Source organism: Lithobates pipiens, unplaced genomic scaffold, assembly GCF_037356315.1.
Source record: "Lithobates pipiens isolate NorthernLeopardFrog02 unplaced genomic scaffold, aLitPip1_a1.2 Scaffold_110, whole genome shotgun sequence".
Taxonomy (NCBI): Eukaryota; Metazoa; Chordata; class Amphibia; order Anura; family Ranidae; genus Lithobates; species Lithobates pipiens.
Window position 1 is genome coordinate 514,074 of NW_027507697.1, and position 9,417 is coordinate 523,490.

The 9,417-nt window shown below is 46.0% G+C and overlaps 1 long non-coding RNA gene across 1 annotated transcript; it reads right to left on the reverse strand.

The window, feature by feature from the left end:
- Positions 1-2,324: 2,324 nt before the first annotated feature.
- Positions 2,325-9,048, reverse strand: LOC143961206 (uncharacterized). The gene is made up of 2 exons (XR_013270432.1): positions 5,258-9,048; positions 2,325-5,174 (listed from the first exon to the last, which is right to left on the reverse strand). It is a non-coding gene; the product is annotated as an uncharacterized LOC143961206 (long non-coding RNA).
- Positions 9,049-9,417: the final 369 nt, after the last annotated feature.

Sequence of the window (9,417 nt, forward strand, 5' to 3'; positions counted from 1 at the left end):
AATCTTCATGCCCAGAGGCTTATACAGGCTTTTCATCGCTCTCAAAGGTCGGTTCAAAGGGGCACCCGGAGGCTGCCCTTAAGGGGGGGGCACTGTCAGGGAACTCATCGTACGTATGCCCGTCCCCGTATAGCAGCAGTTCCCCTTCGTTCCAGGCGCCATGCGCGGTGTCCCCGTCAGAGGCGTACGAGTTCCAGGACGAACGGACGTATGCTAATCCGAACACGTGGACGTACGCCAATCCGAACACGCGAAGACACCCGTACAAAATGAACGGTTGTACGTATTCACGCATGGATGGCCACTTCCACCAATCCTGGCTCACTTCCCTCTATATAAACAGGATTCTGGCCTGACATCAGTGCTGGATCGTCTTCAGCTACTCCTGTAAGACCTGATCGTTGCTCCTGTGACCTTGCTCCTGTGATCCTTGTTCCTGAGACCCGTTCCTGATACCCACTCCTTGGATACCCCGTGTTACTATCTCCTGGACTACCTCTGACCCCGGCTTGGACTTTCGACTTTGGCTTGTTTCCTGATTCAGTACCTCGTTTGCTTGCACGTTACCAGACCCTTGCTTGTCCCTGATTACGCACCTGCCTCTCGTTATTGTACCGCATTGCCTGCCAGTTGCTGACCTCGCCTGTTACAGACACGTAGTGCTTCCTGCACACCTGCTGATCTTCCGGTGCCTACCTCCGTGACCAGTCTACACCTCTTCTACCGTGAGGACCCAGCATCTCCAAGGCCTTCTACTTCCACCTGCAGGCACCTGCACCCTTTCGTGTCCTCACGCTCCCTGTTCCCATCTCCAGGGGCGTGGAGACCGGAACCGTGCGAGAGGCCACCCTCAGCAGTCTGACTCCGCTGTAAGGTACGTGACAGTACGATCCAGCCAAACATGGAGTCAGACAGGGGGGCCTCACCTTTGGAAGCTTTGTGCCAACAGATCTCTGCCCTTACCCAAGCAGTTCAAGGCCTGCAAGATCGTTACCATCAACTCGACTATGCAAAGGGTGGAGTCATTAACTCCAAACACTACTGCCTCCCAAGGGGCTACACCATCTCGGTCCGCCAGTCCGGCAACTCCAGCATCCACGCCTGCAATAGTGGTGCCATCTCCTGAGCCTCGAGTTCCTACTCCAGAGCGGTTTTCCGGAGATCGCAGCAAATTCCGTGCTTTTCGTAATGCATGCCAATTATACTTCCTGCTACAGCCTCGCACCTTCTCCTTGGAAAGCACAAAAGTGGGGTTCATCGTCTCCTTGCTTCAGGGGGAACCTCAGACCTGGGCCCATCGCCTCTTGGAACAGGCCAGCCCTCTACTTGACACTATGGACTCTTTTCTGAACGAGATGGCTAAATTATACGACGATCCTCAGCGTGCCACAACTGCTGAGGCCAGTCTCCACGCTCTGCGACAGGGTCGCAGACCTGTAGAGGATTATGTGACGGACTTTAGGCGGTGGAGTTCTGACACTCAATGGAACGACGCCACCCTACGTTACCAATTCCGCATTGGACTGTCCGAACCATTAAAGGACGAATTGGCCCGTATCGAAGTTCCCAGTTCTTTGGAAGACCTCATACAGGTATCGATCCAAATTGACCGCCGTCTTAGGGAACGGAGATCTGAAAGAGTTGGCCAGTTTCGCCCCACTTGGATGTTACCCAAGGTTCCGAATTATCCTCCTACTTCCACACCTGCTCCCATCTCCGAAGCTCCAGAGCCAATGCAATTAGGATTACTTCGCTCACCATTGTCTCCTGAGGAGAAGCTACGCCGACGCCAGAACAACCTTTGCCTTTATTGTGGGGAAGCTGGTCACTATGCGAATACATGTCCAAATAAAATTCGTAAGTTCAAAGACTCACCTCTTGTATCCAATGCATTACCTCTGACAAGATCAATTCATATAGCTGTTCCCTTTTCCTTACAGCTTCCAGGAGGAACACTCCAGGTCCAAGCTATAATTGATTCGGGCGCCTGTAGTTGCTTCATTGACCATACTCTCGTTCTGCAGCACAACATTCCATTGACACTCAAGCAACGCCAACTTTCCATACGGTTAGCAGATGGATCCAACATCAGATCAGGTCCCATTACCCATGAGACTCAACCACTGCTCGCCAATATTCAATTCGATCACCAAGAATTAATCTGCCTGGATGTCATTTCTTCACCACTCTTCCCAATCATTTTGGGAATGCCATGGTTACTGTTAGGTTGCTCGTCTTCTGTAAGTAACCCCTGGTAGCCTAGGCTAGGATTGAAGAGCGGAGGTCCCTTTCACCGGTGGACAAAACATTACACATACACACTATTGTACGTGAATAATGAATGTGCCTATTGAAGCACACACAACAGTTTTATTTAGTTTGAGCAGAAGGACAGCCCTGTGGTTTAACCAATCAGGTAATTCATACATACATCGACATTTTTCTTAAACTCATGACATTATCTAAGTCAAAGGTGAAATACAGTCTTCTGATAGTTATTTCGTCATTTCAACATCTGCTGACTGACCATATTCTTGCGTAACCAGTCCTATCTTAGCTTTGTACCTCTTACCGCAGACAGATGCATCCTAATATGTCAACATCTTGCATCTTAATTCTGAACTTAGTGAAATGCACGCCTAAGCATATTATCTTAGACCTTTAACCTAGTACCGTATATCTTTTGGTAACCTTAATAAGTATTCCCTTATAATCCTTCCTTTGATCATTCTGTGATTTACATAATGATCATTCCTTTTCTAATTTAATAGCACAGGCTTCATACTCCGAACCCTTGTGCTCTTGGTTTCTATACCATACCGTTGGATCCTTAACAATGGAAGTGAGTTTCAGATCCTTCGGAGCGACCGTGTTTCCCTTTTTACATAAACATTTGATTATCTTATAACAGGCATATAAAAATAGAATGAAGAGAATCACAGTGACAATTGTCATGGCAGCATTTCGGAGCCAAGATATTAATCCCCCAAAACTAAAACTGCTCGAGAAGGGATCCCAGTTTTTTCCTATGTTCCTTGCCTCTTTCTGTAGTTTATTTACCTCTTCCCTGTGTTGGGCAATAACGTCATAGTAGTCTGGGACTTCGATGCTGGTATTATGAATCCAGGTACAGCACTCATAATCCTCAGTAGTCTCACAGAGGCCAGTAAGGGCTGCACTCATACTTTCTATGGCCAACTCATGTAGTTCTAGTTGCTTCCTAATTGCCCTAGTTTCTAGATTTAGTTTGGTTATGTCATCAGAATTTTCCTCCAGAATCTCATCAATTATGCCAGTGTAATTATTTAATCTTTTCATTAGGTCAATTCCCCACCCTGTCCAGGAAGTGAACCATGCCCAGGCCATATCTTTTTCTAAAAACAATTCTCGTTTATTACGGTGTCTAAGGGGATATCTAGGATGCATGCTGGCTTCAAGGAGGTGACTTCCCTTGTTATCCCCTAATACCCCCATGATAGGAACCAGGGCTGCAAGGTAACACCACCCCTGGGGTTTGGTTGGGATCCAGGGGTGACAGAGTTTGCCGCAGCATATATATATGGTATTTCCTAGAGCTAGGGGTCGTTTATGGAACACGTTCCTAAGAGTATCAGAAAGGCCAGAGAGCACCAGTATTGACATTAATTGGTGTATTGTAGTCTTGGTACTGGAGCTAAGAAAGTCTAAAAAGGTGGCATTTAGGGTGGGATCTGAAGTATGGAAGAAAGAAGGACTGTTAAATGATGTCATTGAAATGTTAAGTTTTGCTTGTTTGCAAACCTCGGCTCCATCTGTGGTGTTTCCCAGTCGGAAACACCAGTCTGGGAAGTGGCTTCTACCTATAATTTGGAAAGTGAGGGTTTTATTTGGACGGGTCCTAGTAACATTCGTTAGGACGATAGGGGGTGTTCCATTAAGGAGGGGGGTAAAATTCAAGGGGACTGCCATGAGAGGGATTCTAGCTGTACTGGGATGTAGCTTGCTGCAAATCCAGCATTTCTCAAAACCGGATTTTTGAGCATAGCTATATTTGAATTTTAGTAGTAACATCTTGTTAGTCAGTCCCTTAGGTGACTCATTAACGGGTACAATACTTCTACTATGTCTTTGGCCGGGGGTATTATTCATCTTAGGTGGTCCACATATCCCTTTTAATAGACCTAAGTCTTCTGGATGATATATACAGTTGGCTATCAACCAGGTTGGTAGGAACACTACTAGGGTAATACAGCATAAGAGGCACAAGGCCTTCCCTGACACTGATGGAGAAAGCATCTTTGTTTTTTTTAAAGTTCTGATTATTTGTTATCTAAGAGTTCTGTTCTTCTTCTTCGTTTCTCATCCCGGCAGTTGTTGGCTCTGTTTTGTCCTTTTGAGGGGGTGTGGGATCTTCCAGGGAAATTTGTTCTATGCCTCTCTGAACTTCTTGTAGATCTTGTTCTTGGGAGTTGCTGCTCTCTGTCACTGCCAGGGGCTCTGGAGTCGAGGGAAGCTGGGGACACTTTTTAAGACGGCTGGCGTGGATCCAGGTGTTTCCTAGGTCTGTTAACACTGCGGTCCTGGATACCTTTTCCACCTTCCATGGTCCTGAGAAAGCCGGTCCGATACTCTTTCTTTGTGCTAATTGTTTGATCAGCACTTTATCCCCAGGGATGAAGGGATGCGTTGGTTCTGTGGGAAGAGGGAAAAAAGGTGACAGAAACTTGTTCGTTCATTTCATGAAGCATACTTACCAGGTTTTTCACGTACATTTCCTGTTGGGAATAAATGTCAATATCAGTGTCTTGGTCTAATGGGGGTAATTCTATGTTTGCGGGGATTCCCATGAGGACCTCAAAGGGTGATAGTTTTGTTCTTGCATGTGGATCTTCCCCTCTTTTGACCAAAGACCTTCAGGGTCTTTGGTCAATCCTTCCTTTGTCCAAAAATGGACATCATCTTCTGTGGCCATTGATTGCATCTGTGCTATGACAGTTTTAAAGTTAGGTGCTGCGAAGTGTTCCTTGAAAAACATTGTTGTGGGGGCAGGTGGGTTAGGGGAAAAGGCAGCAGCTCTTTTAGCTTCTCTGTCAGCAAGAGCATTCCCTTTTGAAACACGACTGCTGTCAGAGGAGTGTGCCTTTACTTTAATTATGGCTACCTTTTTTGGAAGAAGAATGGCTTGGAGGAGAGCACTAATCTGTGTGGAGTTGGCAATTATTTTGTTGTCTGCTGTTTTAAAACCTCTATTGGCCCATATCACACCAAAATCATGCACCACTCCAAAAGCATATCTACTGTCTGTGTAGACGTTCACCTCTTTACCGGTGAATAGAATGCAGGCCCTAGTGAGGGCTTCCAGTTCAGCCACCTGAGCCGAAGAGGGGGCAGTGGTTTGGCTTCTAATACCTTGTTTGGCAACTGGACTATTGCATATCCTGTTTGGAAGGTGGAATCAGAGGGACGGGAGCAACTACCGTCCACAAAAACATCCTCTGCACCTGAGATAGGGGTGTCAGTGAGATCCGGTCTGGGACTGGTAATAGCAGCAACCTTTTCCGAACAGTCATGTATAATGTCTGGGTCATGTGGTAAACGCAACATGGAATGCAAAAGGCGCACAGCGGGGTTGCTGGCAGGCACATATTTGAGTGTGAGGTTATCAGTGTTCATCAGTGTTATCTCATAACCACTAAGTCTTTGCGAGGTCATATGTTGGGTATTCATGTTCTGAATAAGATGCGTGACTGAATGAGTGGTATAGAGAGTCAATGGGTGACCTAGCACTAATTTGTTTGCATCTTGTACAGCCATTGCACAGGCAGCAAGATTTTGGAGACAGAATGGCATTCCCTGTACTTGGATGGGGAGTTTTTTTTAGATAGGTAGGAGACAGGGCGGTAGCCTGTTCCATGCTGTTGTGTTAGCACGGCGGCAAAAGAGGTCCCTGAAACTACACAGTACAGCTGAAAAGCTTTACCATAGTCTACCAACCCTAGGGCGGGAGCATTTGACAGACTGTTTAATAGAGCTTGAAAAGCTTGTAGTCTGTCTTCAGTCCAATCTATTAATTTAGGGGCTGTCGAGCCAGTAGCCTCTCTTAGGATACTATCATAATGAGAACAGTCAGGAATCCATTGGCGGCAATATACCATTGCACCCAAGAACGAGAGTAGGGCGGCTTTGTCTTTTGGGGGACTGAGAGCTCGAAGGGCTGCGGCACGTTTGGGGGACACTAGCCTTGTCCCTTCCTTTAGAATGCACCCTAGGTATTCTACCTGTGGCTGGCACCATTGTATTTTCTTCCTTGAGGCTAGATGCCCGGCGTGAGCTAGGTGTTGTAACAGTGATGTTGAATCGACCGCACAATCTTCAGCAGTTCGACTGCACAGGAGCAAGTCGTCCACATACTGTATCAGTACCGACCCTCGCTCAGATGTCCAAGACTTGACAGTCTCGTTGAGTACCATAGAGAAGGCGGCTGGACTGTCTACATACCCTTGCCAGGTTAGTTGGCCCCCGGCCCAGGAGAAAGCAAACATAGGTTGGGCTTCCTCTGCAATGGGAATGCTAAAGAAAGCATTCGCTAAATCAATTACTGTGTAGCATAGAGAGTCTGCCGGTATGCATGAGAAAATAAAAGTGATGTCTGAGACTAGGGGTGGGAGGGGAATCACTTGTTTGTTTACTGCTCTGAGGTCTTGGACGAGTCTCCACTCGCCACTGGCCTTCTTTACAGGGTAAATGGGTGTGTTCCAGGGACTGATGATTGGTCTCAGGATACCTTTTGATATGTAATCATTAATTTGAGGGGAGATGCCTTTGACTTTCTCTGGGGGTAGGGGATACTGTTTTTGATATTGTATCCCTGCATCTGACCGCATTTGGGGTGCATATGGTGTGCAATTAATAAAGCCCACACTACCTTTGTTTTCTGCCCAAATTGTGTGATGGTCAAGGGAGGAAGGTATCATTAGAAAGAAACTCCTGTGTGCATGTCTTTTTGGGAACCCTCTGTGTGCATGTCGCTTAGGGCCATGTAAGTCACATAATGGTGAACTAGCGGTAAGGGAACCTTCTTTATTAAACTTAATGGTAATACACAGTTGTGCCAAGAGGTCCCGTCCCATAAGGGGCACAGGGCATGAGGACAAGACGGCAAAAGTTTGGGTACATAATTTCTGTCCTTCTGGAGTGGCTACAGTCAGTGGTGGAGTGATGGGATGGGTGACAGGTGTCCCATTAATACCAACAGAGTTTCCCTCGGTGCATTATTTGTGGCTGTGTAGGATATTGGGGTAGTGGTTGACGAGGGTTCTGGTATGGCAGATAACGGGGATACTGTGGGCGGGTCTGGGGGTTAAATCCCCTGCCTCTGCCTCTTGCTCTAATCTGTCCAGTCCTATAAGGGCACTGGGATTTCCAATGTCCTTGCTGTCCACAATTGCCTATATTTTCCAAGGCATTTGTTCCATGCACAGAAACAATCCTTCATGTATTGTGGGTCAGCCCCTTTGCAGGGAGGATAAGAATGCTTATGTACCTGACAAATTTTACTGACTTCTTGCCAGTCTTCCTCTGAACAAGGACCTTGGGGTCCTGGGTCATGGATTCCCAATTGGTGACACCTTTCTCGGACTTGTGTCCAAAATGGTTCTACCTGGGGGCCAGGGATCATATTACTGACAAATTCATAGGGTGATGGGGTGGCCATGGCTTGGGTTGCTGCAGAATTCCCCATCTAGTAGTCTGGGCAGTGTGTGTCTAGTGGCAGGACACAGGTGATAACACCCGGTTTGTCCAACAATCCGGTCTCTGGTCTGGGAGTAGGATCCCTGATCTTTTTTGGGGCAGATGGACTTATATAAAACTATGAAGATTTACCCTTAATATACGATGAAGGGTAAATTTTTCCTGGTGGCGGGATATACCCCTCTTACACCAAGTTTGCAAGAGAACCCCCCTGGTCTGGTGGTCAGTAAAATCCACTTGTCATCTATTCTTAGGAAGAGTAGACCTAACGTGCAATGGGGGCAGGCGGATGCTATGTCACTACAAGAGGGCTCCTCATATTCTGCACTCATTTAAACAACAACAATTATTTTCCTTATACTCTATATTAAAACTTATACTCTATATACTTACACACGTACCTAGAGAGAAACAGACATATTCTTAATATACTTTAAGACATGAAATAACCGTATTGCAATACATTTATCAATTTATAGTGCACTTTTTAAAAAAAAAAATTTTTTTTCAAATGGGCGTCCACTCCACCAATCCCTTTGTCACGGGCGTAATCTACTACTTCCCGTGTTAAAAATACTATCACCAATAGTTTTAAGTCAGACCAACCTAGTCGGACTCCCCTAAACCTATAAATTCCTTGCGAGCCCTTTTAACCTCCCGAGGGACCAGCCTAGTCCACCGCGAAGGCACAGTTACTTCTTTTAATTTTAAACTAAGTTCGTAGCGGCCGCCCGGACAGAGTAAGTGTTTACACCATTCACCAATCAGGTAAAAAAGAGTAAAGTGACTTACCTGTCGCAAGACGAACCCCACTTTTCTGGTACCAAAACTGTTAGGTTGCTCGTCTTCTGTAAGTAACCCCTGGTAGCCTAGGCTAGGATTGAAGAGCGGAGGTCCCTTTCACCGGTGGACAAAACATTACACATACACACTATTGTACGTGAATAATGAATGTGCCTATTGAAGCACACACAACAGTTTTATTTAGTTTGAGCAGAAGGACAGCCCTGTGGTTTAACCAATCAGGTAATTCATACATACATCGACATTTTTCTTAAACTCATGACATTATCTAAGTCAAAGGTGAAATACAGTCTTCTGATAGTTATTTCGTCATTTCAACATCTGCTGACTGACCATATTCTTGCGTAACCAGTCCTATCTTAGCTTTGTACCTCTTACCGCAGACAGATGCATCCTAATATGTCAACATCTTGCATCTTAATTCTGAACTTAGTGAAATGCACGCCTAAGCATATTATCTTAGACCTTTAACCTAGTACCGTATATCTTTTGGTAACCTTAATAAGTATTCCCTTATAGTTACAAGCTCATAATCCCCAAATAAACTGGATAACCGGTGAGGTAGTGTTTCGGTCCACTTACTGCCTCCAAAATTGTGTCAGGACCTCAAACCACCTGGTTCCGGTCATTGCCTGTTCGGGTCCTACATCTGAGCTCCAGAGGTTGGTCCCAACCACATACCACAAATTCCTGGACGTGTTTGACAAAAGAAAGGCGGACACACTCCCTCCTCATCGGGTCTACGATTGCCCAATCGAGTTATTGCCTGGAGCCGAAATTCCATTCGGGAGGATATTCCCTCTATCGGAACCTGAACTCCTGGTCCTCAAAGAATACATCGATGAGAACCTCAAGAAAGGATTTATCCGACATTCCTCTTCC